General features: G+C 47.2%; 1 long non-coding RNA gene across 1 annotated transcript in view; it reads left to right on the top strand.

The window, feature by feature from the left end:
* Window positions 1-15,554: 15,554 nt before the first annotated feature.
* Window positions 15,555-17,385, top strand: part of LOC125773391 (uncharacterized) — a 46,447-nt gene continuing 44,616 nt past the window's right edge. Inside the window, exons 1-2 of the long non-coding RNA XR_007420072.1 lie at window positions 15,555-17,041; window positions 17,278-17,385. The exon at window positions 17,278-17,385 is cut by the window's right edge and continues 1,012 nt beyond it. This is a non-coding gene — a long non-coding RNA (uncharacterized LOC125773391). The remainder of the gene's footprint in view (window positions 17,042-17,277) is intronic.

Raw genomic sequence — 17,385 nt, 5'->3', positions numbered from 1 at the left:
CGTTCATAGCGACGTGGCTTTTTGATCCTTCGATGTCGGCTCTTCCTATCATTGTAAAGCAAAATTTACCAAGCGTAGGATTGTTCACCCTTTCAAGGGAACGTGAGCTGGGTTTAGACCGTCGTGAGACAGGTTAGTTTTACCCTACTGGTGTGCATTGTTTGTCGCTATCTTAACGGAATTCCTGTGCAGTACGAGAGGAACCACAGGTACGGACCACTGGCTCAATACTAGTTCGAACGGACTATGGTATGACGCTACGTCCGCTGGATTATGCCTGAACGCCTCTAAGGTCGTATCCAATCCGAGCTGATAGCGCTTCTTATACCCATTAGGTGGTCGTAAGCTAGCGGGCCTAACAACCCTCCGAGAACCGTCCGTGCTGTCCATTGGCACACTGGCGTCTCATCCCCGCTTACTACTAGGCCGCAAAGGGCGGGTTCGCGCTGCACGTGTTAGTACCATACATGTTGGGAACACCGGTGGACGAGCTTGCCGACTGTGGATATCACTAGTTTCGACACCTACGACCGCCCGCAAACGACGGGACTACAGGCTGGGAGCTTCAAGTTGTAGAGATGCGTTCGCATCGATCCTCTCAGGCGACCCATGCTTGGTGGTTAGTGCTTGCGCGTGCGCGCCCCGTGTGTGCTGGAATTGGCCAACCAGTGCACATTGGTGGTGCGTACCGTGACTTGCACCATGTGACGAGAGTGTTGAAGAACACTGTGTGGTGACTCTATGCCTATGTGATGGGGTGCTTGTAACACACGACCGAACCGACGGCTCGTTGGATGGTCACGACAGTGTGGTGCAGGTGCGCCCATGTGTAACGAATACATTGAGTGCCGTTGGAGGTTAGCGGTTGGTTGGTTGCATGCTACAACTTCGCGTTGTACATGGGCTGGCCGCTGCGCTTCCTTCGGGTTGCCACTTGATGTTGATAGGGTTGATGTATTGTGTTCGTTGACTTTTGGTTCATTCCAAAAGTCTTCGGACTTAGATAATTTTACAAGTGTCGGCGCTCTCGGACCGAAAATAAGAAGACAACTAAGAAGAAAAAGAGAAAGAAGCTAATAGTGGAAAGTATTCTTCTTCAAAGAAGGAACAAAAATTTTACAAGTGTTGAAAAATTTCCTAAGTCCAAAAAATTTTCTAAGTCCAGAAAATTTTCTAAGTCCCACAAAATGGAACATGATGAAGAAGATACAGAAGTTGAAAATTTTTCTAAGTCCAAAAAATTTTCTAAGTCCAGAAAATTTTCTAAGTCCAAAGTGTTGGAACAATTTCCAAAGGCCCATAGGTTGCACTGAATTTTCCTAAGTTGGCCACAAGTACCCATGAGGTATCGAGAAGGTTCACCCGAAGGACATAATATGTCCCAAAGTACCGATAGAGTACCCACAAATAGCACCGCGTTGGCCTAAGTTGGCCAAAAGTACCGATAGAGTACCCACAAATAGCACCCAGTTGGCCTAAGTTGGCCAAAAGTACCGATAGAGCACCCACAAGTAGCACCCAATTGGCCTAAGTTGGCCAAAAGTACCGATAGAGTACCCATAAGCAGCACCCAATTGGCCTAAGTTGGCCAAAAGTACCGATAGAGTACCCACAAATAGCACCCAATGGGCCTAACATGGCCAAAAGTACCGATAGAGTACCCACAAGAAGCACTGAGTTGGCCTAAGTTGGCCAAAAGTACCGATAGAGTACCCACAAGTAGCACTGAGTTGGCCTAAGATGGCCAAAAGTACCGATAGAGTACCCACAAATAGCACCGAATGGGCCTAAGTTGGCCAAAAGTACCGATAGAGCACCCACAAGAAGCACTGAGTTGGCCTAAGTTGGCCAAAAGTACCGATAGAGTACCCATAAGCAGCACCCAATTGGCCTAAGTTGGCCAAAAGTACCGATAGAGTACCCACAAATAGCACCGAGTGGGCCTAACATGGCCAAAAGTACCGATAGAGTACCCACATATAGCACCGAATGGGCCTAACATGGCCAAAAGTACCGATAGAGCACCCACATATAGCACCCCATTGGCCTAAGTTGGCCAAAAGTACCGATAGAGTATCCACAAAGAGCACCCAATTGGCCTAAGTTGGCCAAAAGTACCGCCAAGTAGCACCATAGAGGCCCGAGTAGAGCGAAATGTGGGCCAAATTGAACATTTGAAAATTTTTACAAGTCCAGAAAATTTTCTAAGTCCAGAAAATTTTCTAAGTCCAAAGAGTTGGACAAATTTCCTTAGGCCCAAAGGTTGCACTGAATGTTCCTAAGTTTGCCATCAGTACCCATGAAGTATCGCGAAGGTTCACCCGAAAGACACAATACGCCCTATAGTACCCACAGAGTACCCACAAGTTGCACCCAATTGGCCTAAGTTGGCCAGAAGTACCGACAAGTACCACCAAAGAAGCCCGAGTAGAGCGAAATGTGGGCCAAAGTACCGAGTAGTTGCCACAAATGCCCAAATGGATACCAAAATGTGGTACCAAGTACCTAACTGTTGCAACAAATGCTAGCTTTCTGACCAAAAGCTGTGGGTCAATTTCGTAGAAGAACCGCCTAGGCGAAAAGGCAAAAATCGCCGAAGCTGGCCCGCTCGCAGAGCTCGCGGGCCAGGAGATACTCATAGGGCGATTTACTAGAGTGGGGAACTTGAGAATTTTTGTGTCCGAGACTTTGGGCAACTTCGCGGCCGCCCCCTTAAAGTAAAAGATTTTCTCTGGGTGCCTAAAATTCGCAATTCCCGCAAAGTCGGGAAGACGTTAAAGTTTTTGCCCAAAAAATGGCCATCGATTTAAGGTGATTTTCCAATAAGAAAATGCTTCCTATTTTGAATTTTTTCGAATATTTCCTAAACTAAGCGTCGGAGCACATGGCCGTGGAGGAACTTTTGGTAGCTTTTGGCAAGGGCTATCGGATGAAATAATGCGAAAGGCCATCGGAGCGATATTGGATTAATGCGGGCCCATAAACGTACCTAAGAAGTGAAAATTGGTACCTTGCACGCAGGATGCAAGAAATGCTTGAGTGTTAACCAACATCGGTACCAAGTACCTAGGTTATATCGAGTGCGTAGATGGAAGTCGGTACCGAAGGGAAACCTTCCTAGGCTAGGTGCACGCAAGTGAGTATGGATCGATCAGTAGAAAGATGGGAAGCCATAGGAAACCTTCCTAGGCTAGGTGCACGCAAGTGAGTATGGATCGATCAGTAGAAAGATGGGAAGCCCAAGGAAACCTTCCTAGGCTAGGTGCACGCAAGTGAGTATGGATCGATCAGTAGAAAGATGGGAAGCCCAAGGAAACCTTCCTAGGCTAGGTGCACGCAAGTGAGTATGGATCGATCAGTAGAAAGATGGGAAGCCCAAGGAAACCTTCCTAGGCTAGGTGCACGCAAGTGAGTATGGATCGATCAGTAGAAAGATGGGAAGCCATAGGAAACCTTCCTAGGCTAGGTGCACGCAAGTGAGTATGGATCGATCAGTAGAAAGATGGGAAGCCCAAGGAAACCTTCCTAGGCTAGGTGCACGCAAGTGAGTATGGATCGATCAGTAGAAAGATGGGAAGCCCAAGGAAACCTTCCTAGGCTAGGTGCACGCAAGTGAGTATGGATCGATCAGTAGAAAGATGGGAAGCCATAGGAAACCTTCCTAGGCTAGGTGCACGCAAGTGAGTATGGATCGATCAGTAGAAAGATGGGAAGCCCAAGGAAACCTTCCTAGGCTAGGTGCACGCAAGTGAGTATGGATCGATCAGTAGAAAGATGGGAAGCCATAGGAAACCTTCCTAGGCTAGGTGCACGCAAGTGAGTATGGATCGATCAGTAGAAAGATGGGAAGCCCAAGGAAACCTTCCTAGGCTAGGTGCACGCAAGTGAGTATGGATCGATCAGTAGAAAGATGGGAAGCCATAGGAAACCTTCCTAGGCTAGGTGCACGCAAGTGAGTATGGATCGATCAGTAGAAAGATGGGAAGCCCAAGGAAACCTTCCTAGGCTAGGTGCACGCAAGTGAGTATGGATCGATCAGTAGAAAGATGGGAAGCCATAGGAAACCTTCCTAGGCTAGGTGCACGCAAGTGAGTATGGATCGATCAGTAGAAAGATGGGAAGCCATAGGAAACCTTCCTAGGCTAGGTGCACGCAAGTGAGTATGGATCGATCAGTAGAAAGATGGGAAGCCCAAGGAAACCTTCCTAGGCTAGGTGCACGCAAGTGAGTATGGATCGATCAGTAGAAAGATGGGAAGCCATAGGAAACCTTCCTAGGCTAGGTGCACGCAAGTGAGTATGGATCGATCAGTAGAAAGATGGGAAGCCATAGGAAACCTTCCTAGGCTAGGTGCACGCAAGTGAGTATGGATCGATCAGTAGAAAGATGGGAAGCCATAGGAAACCTTCCTAGGCTAGGTGCACGCAAGTGAGTATGGATCGATCAGTAGAAAGATGGGAAGCCCAAGGAAACCTTCCTAGGCTAGGTGCACGCAAGTGAGTATGGATCGATCAGTAGAAAGATGGGAAGCCATAGGAAACCTTCCTAGGCTAGGTGCACGCAAGTGAGTATGGATCGATCAGTAGAAAGATGGGAAGCCCAAGGAAACCTTCCTAGGCTAGGTGCACGCAAGTGAGTATGGATCGATCAGTAGAAAGATGGGAAGCCATAGGAAACCTTCCTAGGCTAGGTGCACGCAAGTGAGTATGGATCGATCAGTAGAAAGATGGGAAGCCATAGGAAACCTTCCTAGGCTAGGTGCACGCAAGTGAGTATGGATCGATCAGTAGAAAGATGGGAAGCCATAGGAAACCTTCCTAGGCTAGGTGCACGCAAGTGAGTATGGATCGATCAGTAGAAAGATGGGAAGCCATAGGAAACCTTCCTAGGCTAGGTGCACGCAAGTGAGTATGGATCGATCAGTAGAAAGATGGGAAGCCCAAGGAAACCTTCCTAGGCTAGGTGCACGCAAGTGAGTATGGATCGATCAGTAGAAAGATGGGAAGCCATAGGAAACCTTCCTAGGCTAGGTGCACGCAAGTGAGTATGGATCGATCAGTAGAAAGATGGGAAGCCATAGGAAACCTTCCTAGGCTAGGTGCACGCAAGTGAGTATGGATCGATCAGTAGAAAGATGGGAAGCCATAGGAAACCTTCCTAGGCTAGGTGCACGCAAGTGAGTATGGATCGATCAGTAGAAAGATGGGAAGCCCAAGGAAACCTTCCTAGGCTAGGTGCACGCAAGTGAGTATGGATCGATCAGTAGAAAGATGGGAAGCCATAGGAAACCTTCCTAGGCTAGGTGCACGCAAGTGAGTATGGATCGATCAGTAGAAAGATGGGAAGCCCAAGGAAACCTTCCTAGGCTAGGTGCACGCAAGTGAGTATGGATCGATCAGTAGAAAGATGGGAAGCCATAGGAAACCTTCCTAGGCTAGGTGCACGCAAGTGAGTATGGATCGATCAGTAGAAAGATGGGAAGCCCAAGGAAACCTTCCTAGGCTAGGTGCACGCAAGTGAGTATGGATCGATCAGTAGAAAGATGGGAAGCCATAGGAAACCTTCCTAGGCTAGGTGCACGCAAGTGAGTATGGATCGATCAGTAGAAAGATGGGAAGCCATAGGAAACCTTCCTAGGCTAGGTGCACGCAAGTGAGTATGGATCGATCAGTAGAAAGATGGGAAGCCCAAGGAAACCTTCCTAGGCTAGGTGCACGCAAGTGAGTATGGATCGATCAGTAGAAAGATGGGAAGCCATAGGAAACCTTCCTAGGCTAGGTGCACGCAAGTGAGTATGGATCGATCAGTAGAAAGATGGGAAGCCCAAGGAAACCTTCCTAGGCTAGGTGCACGCAAGTGAGTATGGATCGATCAGTAGAAAGATGGGAAGCCATAGGAAACCTTCCTAGGCTAGGTGCACGCAAGTGAGTATGGATCGATCAGTAGAAAGATGGGAAGCCATAGGAAACCTTCCTAGGCTAGGTGCACGCAAGTGAGTATGGATCGATCAGTAGAAAGATGGGAAGCCATAGGAAACCTTCCTAGGCTAGGTGCACGCAAGTGAGTATGGATCGATCAGTAGAAAGATGGGAAGCCATAGGAAACCTTCCTAGGCTAGGTGCACGCAAGTGAGTATGGATCGATCAGTAGAAAGATGGGAAGCCCAAGGAAACCTTCCTAGGCTAGGTGCACGCAAGTGAGTATGGATCGATCAGTAGAAAGATGGGAAGCCATAGGAAACCTTCCTAGGCTAGGTGCACGCAAGTGAGTATGGATCGATCAGTAGAAAGTGGGAAGCCCAGTACCAAATGCCCTAGTGAAGACCGTAAACGAATATCATGAACCGAGAAGGAGCACCAAATGCCCTAGTGAAGACCGTAAACGAATATCATGAACCGAGAAGGAGCACCAAATGCCCTAGTGAAGACCGTAAACGAATATCATGAACCGAGAAGTAGCAACGAATGCCTGAAAATGTACCAAGTCCTCGGTATAGAGTAACGAGAGTTAACCGCCGTGATGTATGCAATGTGGGCAGCCATTGCATGGGTTCTGGACTTGGTTCGCGAATAACTTTTTTGCTAGACATCGGACAAAGTTGACGTGGAAGAACGAAATGTAGCATTTGATGCCACCTATCCAAAACTTTTTCAAGATTGAAGATCCGATCGATACAGCCTGAGTTATAGGCAAAAGTTGGTTCAAAATTGAGCATTTTTAATGGTGAAAAATCGGTAATCCTCGAATAGCTCCTGTTGGAAGCATCGGACCACATGGTCGTGGAGGAACATATTGTAGCGTGCGGTGTCAAGTATCGACACCCAAAACCGCATGTCCGATGGACGGAAAATGACCAAGTTATAGTGAAAACTTGGTTGCACCAAATTCCCGAAGAAGTGCAACGAGAAGGTGAATGCGATGGTTGTTCGTCGAATAGCTCCGGCCACAGACATGGTAGCGATTAGTGGTGCATGGAAGAAATCTAGCCACAAGTGCCATCTACCCATGGCCAGAAGAAAGTGTGGCCATATCTTGGATACCGGCGGAGCTATGGGGCAAATATGGGCCAAAAATGGTGCAAGTTGGACCAAAAATCCGACCAAGTGCGCGAGGCGCTTTCGTGAATAGCTCCGGCCACAGACATGGTAGCGATTAGTGGTGCATGGAAGAAATCTAGCCACAAGTGCCATCTAGCCATGGCCAGAAGAAAGTGTGGCCATATCTTGGATACCGGCGGAGCTATGGGGCAAATATGGGCCAAAAATGGTGCAAGTTGGACCAAAAATCCGAAAAAGTACCTAGGTAAATGCGATGGTTGTTCGTCGAATAGCTCCGGCCACAGACATGGTAGCGATTAGTGGTGCATGGAAGAAATCTAGCCACAAGTGCCATCTACCCATGGCCAGAAGAAAGTGTGGCCATATCTTGGATACCGGCGGAGCTATGGGGCAAATATGGGCCAAAAATGGTGCAAGTTGGACCAAAAATCCGAAAAAGTACCTAGGTAAATGCGATGGTTGTTCGTCGAATAGCTCCGGCCACAGACATGGTAGCGATTAGTGGTGCATGGAAGAAATCTAGCCACAAGTGCCATCTACCCATGGCCAGAAGAAAGTGTGGCCCTATCTTGGATACCGGCGGAGCTATGGGGCAAATATGGGCCAAAAATGGTGCCAGGTGGACCAAAAATCCGACCAAGTGCGCAAGGCGCTTTCGTGAATAGCTCCGGCCACAGACATGGTAGCGATTAGTGGTGCATGGAAGAAATCTAGCCACAAGTGCCATCTACCCATGGCCAGAAGAAAGTGTGGCCATATCTTGGATACCGGCGGAGCTATGGGGCAAATATGGGCCAAAAATGGGTAAAATTGTACGGTCCAAAGCCAAGGGTAAATTTTTTTATTCCTCTAATAACTTCTAGCACAGACATTGAATCGGTTGGTGATGTATGGATGAAATGTAGCAAACAGTTGGAACTACCCATAAAATCTTAAAGATTGACGATCCAATGTATAGAACCGGAGTAATGTGCGATACTTGGTGAAAAATCGAGTGAAAAATTAGCTATAAACTGTTTTTGGCCCATAACTCGAATACTAGACATCGGAAGGGGGGGTCGTAGAACGATTTTTTGTTGCCCTATCGATTCCCTATCGAACGAGCAAAAGTTGTTTTTTTGACCAAAAAGGACCCCTACTCTAGTAAAATTGGCCTGATTTTACTAGTCCCCGGTACCCGTACAGGCAAAATGAGCAAAATGCTCAAGTATGAATGGTTTTTGGCCCATAACTCGAATACTAGACGTCGCAGGGGGGTGTCATGGAACAATTTTTGGTAGCCCTTGAAATTATCTATCGAATGACATATACTTGATTTTTGGCCAAAAAGTTCCCTAGACTAGTAAAAATCGCATCATTTTACTAGAGTCGGGTACCCTGGACGAAAAACCGCTATAATTGCGGTTTTTGGCTAATAACTCGAATACTAGACGTCGCAGGGGGGTGTCGTGGAACAATTTTTGGTAGCCCTTGAAATTATCTATCGAATGACATATACTTGATTTTTGGCCAAAAAGTTCCCTAGACTAGTAAAAATCGCATCATTTTACTAGAGTCGGGTACCCTGGACGAAAAACCGCTATAATTGCGGTTTTTGGCTAATAACTCGAATACTAGACGTCGGAGGGGGGTGTCGTGGAACAATTTTTGGTAGCCCTTGAAATTATCTATCGAATGACATATACTTGATTTTTGGCCAAAAAGTTCCCTAGACTAGTAAAAATCGCATCATTTTACTAGAGTCGGGTACCCTGGACGAAAAACCGCTTAAGTTGCGGTTTTTGGCTAATAACTCGAATACTAGACGTCGCAGGGGGGTGTCGTGGAACAATTTTTGGTAGCCCTTGAAATTATCTATCGAATGACATATACTTGATTTTTTGACCAAAAAGTTCCTAGACTAGTAAAAATCGCATCATTTTACTAGAGTCGGGTACCCTGTACGAAAAACCGCTATAGTTGCGGTTTTTGGCCAATAACTCGAATACTAGACGTCGGAGGGGGGTGCCGTAGAACAATTTTTTGTAGCCCTTGAAATTACCTTTCGAATGATATATAGTGGTTTTTTGGTCAAACAGTGACCCCGAGACTAGTAACCCTCCATACACAAAACCGCCTAAAAAGTTTTGGTTTTGCAAAATTTTGAAAAGTGCGTCAAAAAAATTTTTTCAAAAAGTACCAAATCGTGATCAGAACTCACTATAGACCATAAAAAGTGAAATCCGATGGTCATTTGCAACACTTGGTCAATCGAGAAAAATTTCACTTTTTTACTAGAGTCGGGTACCCTGAACGAAAAATCGCTCAAGTGATGGTTTTTGGCCAATAACTCGAATACTAGACGTCGGAGGGGGGTGCCGTAGAACAATTTTTTGTAGCCCTTGAAATTACCTTTCGAATGATATATAGTGGTTTTTTGGTCAAACAGTGACCCCGAGACTAGTAACCCTCCATACACAAAACCGCCTACAAAAACTTTGTTTTGAAAAATTTTGAAAAGTTCAAAAAAATTTTTTTTTCAAAAACTACTAAAACGTGATAAGAACTTACTATAGACCATGAAAAGTGATATCCGATGATAATTTGCAAAAGTTGGTAACTAGTAAAAAATTTCACTTTTTTACTAGAGTCGGTGCAACGAGAAAAAAAAAGTCCGTGATGGAGAAAAATGGCACGTTTTCCACGCCTGTACGCTTTCGTTTTCTATATAGGGGGTAGGTGAGCCAGAAGCATGAATTTGACTGAGTACGTATCTTTATGAATTGGGCCCTTCTAAATCGATTGAGACTACCCCCAGGACGATCGGACGACTGCTTCTGGCTCAAAATGTGGTTTTTAGATTTTGATCGTCAATTATGAGAGAAAAAATCGATTAGAAGTAAAGATACGAAATGCTTGGTCTAAGTTGGGAAACGACTTCGGATATTTGTTGGACGTTGTCGTAGAAGGTCCGAGGACCAAGGAAAAGTGATTTCCAAGTGGATTTATGCACTATTAGTCGATGGTAAGATGTGAAATTAGTAGAACTTACCATACAGTTTGCGAAGTTGAAGCAATCGGTTGGTGAATATGGTACTGTCTGTCCAATTTGGTGGTTCGGAATGAGTGAAACGATGTTGATGATGGATAGACGTTCCGATTGCCCCCGATCGGGGAACATATAGTGGTCTTTAAGGTCCAAGTACCTATGTTTTGGTAAGCAGAACTGAGAGTTAAAGGATGAAAGTCGGCCATTCCTAATATCATCCTATCGGTGGTTCGCGAGTTGTTTGAGGACCGGAGCAGCTCGCGATGAAACGGTCCTAGGGTATTGGTTATCCATCCAAGGAAGAGTAAATGCGATCCTAGATGTGTGTCGTTGGCCGTTCTACCGGTATCGCCTATCGATGAGATATCGACGGGCATGCCTTACTCGAAAGTTGAATTCTAGGATCGATGGTCAAACAGACCTATGAGCGATAAACCAAACTGAACACGTATTGATGTCGGCTTTTCCTATCATTTGATGCCGCAGGTTGTTTAGGGACCGGAGCAACTTGCGGCCGAGACGGTCCCCGGGGGTTTCTTTCTCCAAGGAGTGGAAACTATTAAGCAAGAGTTGTAGCAAGATACGATCCTCTGATGTGTCGTTGGCCGTTCATGCGGTATCGCCTGTCGATGAGATATCGATGGGCATGCCTTACTCTACCGACCTTCTAATTGAGAGTATTAATCAGGGATCGATGGTCAAACAAGACCAATGAGCGATAAACCAAACTGAACACGTATTGATGTCGGCATTTCCTATCATTTGTCGCAGGTTGTTTAGGGACCGGAGCAGCTTGCGACCGAGACGGTCCCCGGGGGTTTCTTTCTCCAAGGAGAAGAAACGATTAAGCAAAAGTTGTAGCAAGATACGATCCTCTGATGTGTCGTTGGCCGTTCAAGCGGTATCGCCTGTCGATGAGATATCGATGGGCATGCCTTACTCTCCCGACTGGATTACTGAGAGTTTAATCAGGGATCGATGGTCAAACAGACCAATGAGCGATAAACCAAACTGAACACATATTGATGTCGGCATTTCCTATCATTTGTCGCAGGTTGTTTAGGGACCGGAGCAGCTTGCGACCGAGACGGTCCCCGGGGGGTTCTTTCTCTAAGGAGTGGAAACGATTAAGCAAAAGTCGTAGCAATAATCGATCACCTGATGTGTCGTTGGCCGTTCTTGCGGTATCGCCTGTCGATGAGATATCGATGGGCATGCCTTACTCTCCTGACTGTTTAATTGAGAGTTATAATCAGGGATCGATGGTCAAAAAGACCTATGAGCGATAAACCAAACTGAACACGTATTGATGTCGGCATTTCCTATCATTTGTCGCAGGTTGTTTGGGGACCGGAGCAGCTTGCGACCGAGACGGTCCCTTCCCGAAAGATGGTGAACCGAGTCGTCTGGCGTAAAAACCGGACGACTCGAAAGGGCTTGACCCTTTCAAGTGAGCGATAATCACATTCTACGCTCAGTTCGACAGCTACAAGGCAATCACTCGCTATGTTCAGAGCTAATACATGCAACATGCCGGCATTGTTTCCACCGACGCATGGATTCAAGACTGGTGCACTTATTAGTTAAACCGTTCGCCTCCGGGTGTTTCGAGTTCAAGTCTGGATGAGGATTGTTCTTGCTGGTAATAGCTTGAGCCCCTGAATAAGGGGTCGAAGCGTACATCTTGAGACCATGTACAACATATTACCAAATCGGCACCATGGGTTCGGGTGCAAGTGATGTAACCGTGAAAGATGTTGAGCAGCCCAACATCGGTTTACACACGCATAATAGGAAGGCAGCGCTGTCGACTGGTCAGTCGTGTAAGAAGTGTGCATTATCGATCACAAATATATTGGTGATCTGTAGGTTGCGCATACACCATGCCCGGTGTAAAGTGCCGTGGTCCCCCCCGGGGGGCTGCATCAAACCGTTCGCCACGCGAACTACCCAATGGAACGAACTCGATGCATTTAATAAGAAGAAGAGATGATAATGAAACACGGTCGATTTAAGAGTTGAAAACGTTGAAATGCCTATAAGCAAGTCTTAAGTTGGTGGTGACCGTTACGCCCCAACAAATTGGTGCCTTACCCTACACCAAAGAGCCATTCAACATGGTTCAAGTGAGCGATAATCACGCTCTACGCTCAGTTCGACAGCTGCAAGGCAATCACTCGCTAAGTTCAGAGCTAATACATGCAACACGCCGGCATTGTTTCCACCGACGCATGGATTCAAGACTGGTGCACTTATTAGTTAAACCGTTCGCCTCCGGGTGTTTCGAGTTCAAGTCTGGATGAGGATTGTTCTTGCTGGTAATAGCTTGAGCCCCTGAATAAGGGGCCGAAGCGTACATCTTGAGAGTAAATGTACAACATATTACCAAATCGGCACCGTGGGTTCTGGTGCAAGTGATGTAACCGTGAAAGATGTTGAGCAGCCCAACATCGGTTTACACACGCATAATAGGAAGGCAGCGCTGTCGACTGGTCAGTCGTGTAAGAAGTGTGCATTATCGATCTGCAATATATGAGCTCAGTATGACAGCCCAATTGGTAATCCTCGGGACCTCCAGAAAGGAAGCTGGATGAGGATTACCAAATCGAAAGTTGATAAGTGTAGTGGTACCACTTAGTCAACTTGTATCCCGAAAGATGGTGAACCGAGTCGTCTGGCGTAAAAACCGGACGACTCGAAAGGGCTTGACCCTTTCAAGTGAGCGATAATCACATTCTACGCTCAGTTCGACAGCTACAAGGCAATCACTCGCTATGTTCAGAGCTAATACATGCAACATGCCGGCATTGTTTCCACCGACGCATGGATTCAAGACTGGTGCACTTATTAGTTAAACCGTTCGCCTCCGGGTGTTTCGAGTTCAAGTCTGGATGAGGATTGATCTTGCTGGTAATAGCTTGAGCCCCTGAATAAGGGGTCGAAGCGTACATCTTGAGACCATGTACAACATATTACCAAATCGGCACCATGGGTTCGGGTGCAAGTGATGTAACCGTGAAAGATGTTGAGCAGCCCAACATCGGTTTACACACGCATAATAGGAAGGCAGCGCTGTCGACTGGTCAGTCGTGTAAGAAGTGTGCATTATCGATCACAAATATATTGGTGATCTGTAGGTTGCGCATACACCATGCCCGGTGTAAAGTGCCGTGGTCCCCCCCGGGGGGCTGCATCAAACCGTTCGCCACGCGAACTACCCAATGGAACGAACTCGATGCATTTAATAAGAAGAAGAGATGATAATGAAACACGGTCGATTTAAGAGTTGAAAACGTTGAAATGCCTATAAGCAAGTCTTAAGTTGGTGGTTTCGTTGTGCCCCAACAAATTGGTGCCTTACCCTACACCAAAGAGCCATTCAACATGGTTCAAGTGAGCGATAATCACGCTCTACGCTCAGTATGACAGCTGCAAGGCAATCACTCGCTAAGTTCAGAGCTAATACATGCAACACGCCGGCATTGTTTCCACCGACGCATGGATTCAAGACTGGTGCACTTATTAGTTAAACCGTTCGCCTCCGGGTGTTTCGAGTTCAAGTCTGGATGAGGATTGTTCTTGCTGGTAATAGCTTGAGCCCCTGAATAAGGGGCCGAAGCGTACATCTTGAGAGTAAATGTACAACATATTACCAAATCGGCACCGTGGGTTCTGGTGCAAGTGATGTAACCATGAAAGATGTTGAGCAGCCCAACATCGGTTTACACACGCATAAGGGGTTTATTGTTATCTGTAGGTTGCGCATACACCATACCCGGTGTAAAGTGCCGTGGTCCCCCAGGGGGCTGCATCAAAACGTTCGCCATGCGAACTACCCAATGGAACGAACTCGATGTATTGAAAGAGATGAACAATTAATAGCGAGAATAGGGGCCCGGAAGCAATTCCGCGGCCCTACGGTCGATTCAAGAGTTGAAACGTTGTACAATCGTGGATAGCACCTAGTGCTAATATGGTGAGAGATAATGTGTGAGGAAATTTAGTTTCCTAAAGTTTAGTTAGTGGTTTCCGTTGTGCCCTAACAAACTTAAAGTTGGTGGTGACCGTTACACCCCAACAAATTGGTGCCTTACCCAACACCAAAGAGCCATTCCATATGGTTCTAGAGAGAGAGAGTTGTGTGGAAATTTATTTCCCACTAAGCGAGTGTGTGTCTGTAGTGGAACGAATTCTGGTTGATCCTACCAGTAATATACGCTTGTCTCAAAGGTTAAGCCATGCATGTCTAAGTACAAACATAAATGAATGTGAAACCGCATAAGGCTCAGTATAACAGCTATAATTCACAAGATCATCCTACCACTAGTTACTTGGATAACTGTGGAAAATCCAGAGCTAATACATGCAACATGCCGGGACTGTTGCCCTCGCGGGTAGCTGAACTGGTGCACTTATTAGTTAAACCAATCGCCTCCGGGCGGCTTGAGTTGAAGTCTGGATAAGGACGCAGATCGTATGGTCGCTTGTCGACTGACGACAGATCTTTCAAATGTCTGCCCTATCAACTATTGATGGTAGTGTAGAGGACTACCATGGTTGCGACGGGTAACGGGGAATCAGGGTTCGATTCCGGAGAGGGAGCCTGAGAAATGGCTACCACATCCAAGGAAGGCAGCAGGCGCGTAAATTACCCAATCCCAGTACGGGGAGGTAGTGACGAGAAATAACAATATGGACCTCTCTAACGATGGTCCATAATTGGAATGAGTTGAGTATAAATCCTTCAACAAGGATCAAGTGGAGGGCAAGTCTGGTGCCAGCAGCCGCGGTAATTCCAGCTCCACTAGCGTATATTAAAGTTGTTGCGGTTAAAACGTTCGAAGTTGATTGCCCGTCCAGACACGTGACCGCCACGGGCGCCCGGTTACACGCCGGGGCCGTTCGTGCGCGCGCTCACGGCTGCGACTCACAATGGTGTACTTGGGCGTTACTCTGTGAACGAGTACCGTGCTACCGGTTAACTCCGGCACGGGCTCCTCATGGTGCTCAAGATACTCACATTTACCTTGAACAAATTAGAGTGCTCAAAGCAGGCTAAGACAAAGCGTCCGGCCCCCCCGTGGGGTTGGCGTTGGCCGAGAATAATCTTGCATGGAATAATGGAATATGACCTCGGTTTATACGATTTCGTTGGTTTGTCAGAAACCTAGAGGTAATGATTAACAGAAGTAGTTGGGGGCATTGGTATTACGGCGCGAGAGGTGAAATTCGTAGACCGTCGTAGGACCAACTGAAGCGAAAGCGTTTGCCATGGATGCTTTCTTTAATCAAGAACGAAAGTTAGAGGATCGAAGGCGATTAGATACCGCCCTAGTTCTAACCGTAAACGATGCCAATTAGCAATTGGGAGACGCTACCCCTATTCGGTGCTCTCAGTCGCTTCCGGGAAACCAAAATCGGGTTCCGGGGGAAGTATGGTTGCAAAGTTGAAACTTAAAGGAATTGACGGAAGGGCACCACAAGAAGTGGAGCTTGCGGCTTAATTTGACTCAACACGGGAAAATTTACCAGGTCCAAACTTATCGAGGTAAGACAGATTGATAGCTCTTTCTCAAATTTAAGGGTAGTGGTGCATGGCCGTTCTTAGTTCGTGGAATGATTTGTCTGGTTAATTCCGATAACGAACGTGACTCAAACATGCTAACTAGAACGCTGTCAGCAGTGCGCCTCCGGGCGCACCTGACGTTACAGCCGGGCGGCGCCTTCACGGGCGGTCGTCGGCTACGTTTGCCCTGCTTAGCGGGACAACTTGTGTTTAGCAAGCTGAGAATGAGCGATAACAGGTCCGTGATGCCCTTAGATGTTCTGGGCTGCACGCGTGCTACAATGTGGGTCGCAGCGTGTTCTCGCCAATAGGCGCCCCCATTCCGAGAGGAACGGGAAATCACTAAAATGCCCATCTAGTCGGGATTGGGGACTGCAACGGTCCCCATGAACCTGGAATTTCTAGTAAGCACTAGTCATTAGCTAGTGCTGATTACGTCCCTGCCCTTTGTACACACCGCCCGTCGCTACTACCGATGGATTATTTAGTGAGGTTTCTGGAGGCTTACCTTCCGCGGTTCCTTCGTGAGCTGCAGCTGGCATGGCTGAAGTTGACCGAACTTGATGATTTAGAGGAAGTAAAAGTCGTAACAAGGTTTCCGTAGGTGAACCTGCGGAAGGATCATTACTGATGATCGTCCGCGAGTGACCAACCATGGGCTGCCTTCGGTGTAGCTCGGTCGCTCGCTTGCTATGTGTCAGAATTTGTTGAAAGCCAACTCGTTCGTTGTACACTTTGATGGGTGACCATCACTGTGTCCCCGTGCCGAGCTAGATCTCCCCTAGCCGTAAGGCACTTTGAACGCCCCTTCGACGACGAGTTACAAGAGTGTGGTATGTGTCAGAATCTGGTGAAGCTTTCTGCATGTGATGTGCCTTGTGTGGATCCGTGGCCATTGCATTGTGTCTGGTGCTTAGATACCCAGACACTTAGAACGCTTGCGCGGAAAGCAAACTCGATCGTTGTACACTTTGATGGGTGACCATCACTGTGTCTCCGTGCCGTGCTAGATCCCCCCTAGCCGTAAGGCACTTTGAACGCCCCTTCGACGACGAGTTACAAGAGTGTGGTATGTGTCAGAATCTGGTGAAGCTTTCTGCATGTGATGTGCCTTGTGTGGATCCGTGGCCATTGCATTGTGTCTGGTGCTTAGATACCCAGACACTTAGAACGCTTGCGCGGAAAGCAAACTCGATCGTTGTACACTTTGATGGGTGACCATCACTGTGTCTCCGTGCCGTGCTAGATCCCCCCTAGCCGTAAGGCACTTTGAACGCCCCTTCGACGACGAGTTACAAGAGTGTGGTATGTGTCAGAATCTGGTGAAGCTTTCTGCATGTGATGTGCCTTGTGTGGATCCGTGGCCATTGCATTGTGTCTGGTGTGTAGGTACCCAGACACTTAGAACGCTTGCGCGGAAAGCAAACTCGATCGTTGTACACTTTGATGGGCAACCATCACTGTGTCTCCGTGCCGTGCTAGATCTCCCCTAGCCGTAAGGCACTTTGAACGCCCCTTCGACGACGAGTTACAAGAGTGTGGTATGTGTCATAATCTGGTGAAGCTTTCTGCATGTGATGTGCCTTGTGTGGATCCATGGCCATTGCATTGTGTCTGGTGTGTAGGTACCCAGACACTTAAGCAAACTCGATCGTTGTACACTTTGATGGGCGAGCATCACTGTGTCTCCGTGCCGTGTAAGAGCTCCCCTGGCCATCAGGCACTTGAAAGGT

This window comes from Anopheles funestus (assembly GCF_943734845.2).
Source record: "Anopheles funestus chromosome X unlocalized genomic scaffold, idAnoFuneDA-416_04 X_unloc_32, whole genome shotgun sequence".
NCBI classification, from domain to species: Eukaryota; Metazoa; Arthropoda; class Insecta; order Diptera; family Culicidae; genus Anopheles; species Anopheles funestus.
The sequence above is the reverse complement of the archived record's forward strand: the minus strand, read 5'-3'. Positions and strand labels throughout refer to the sequence as shown.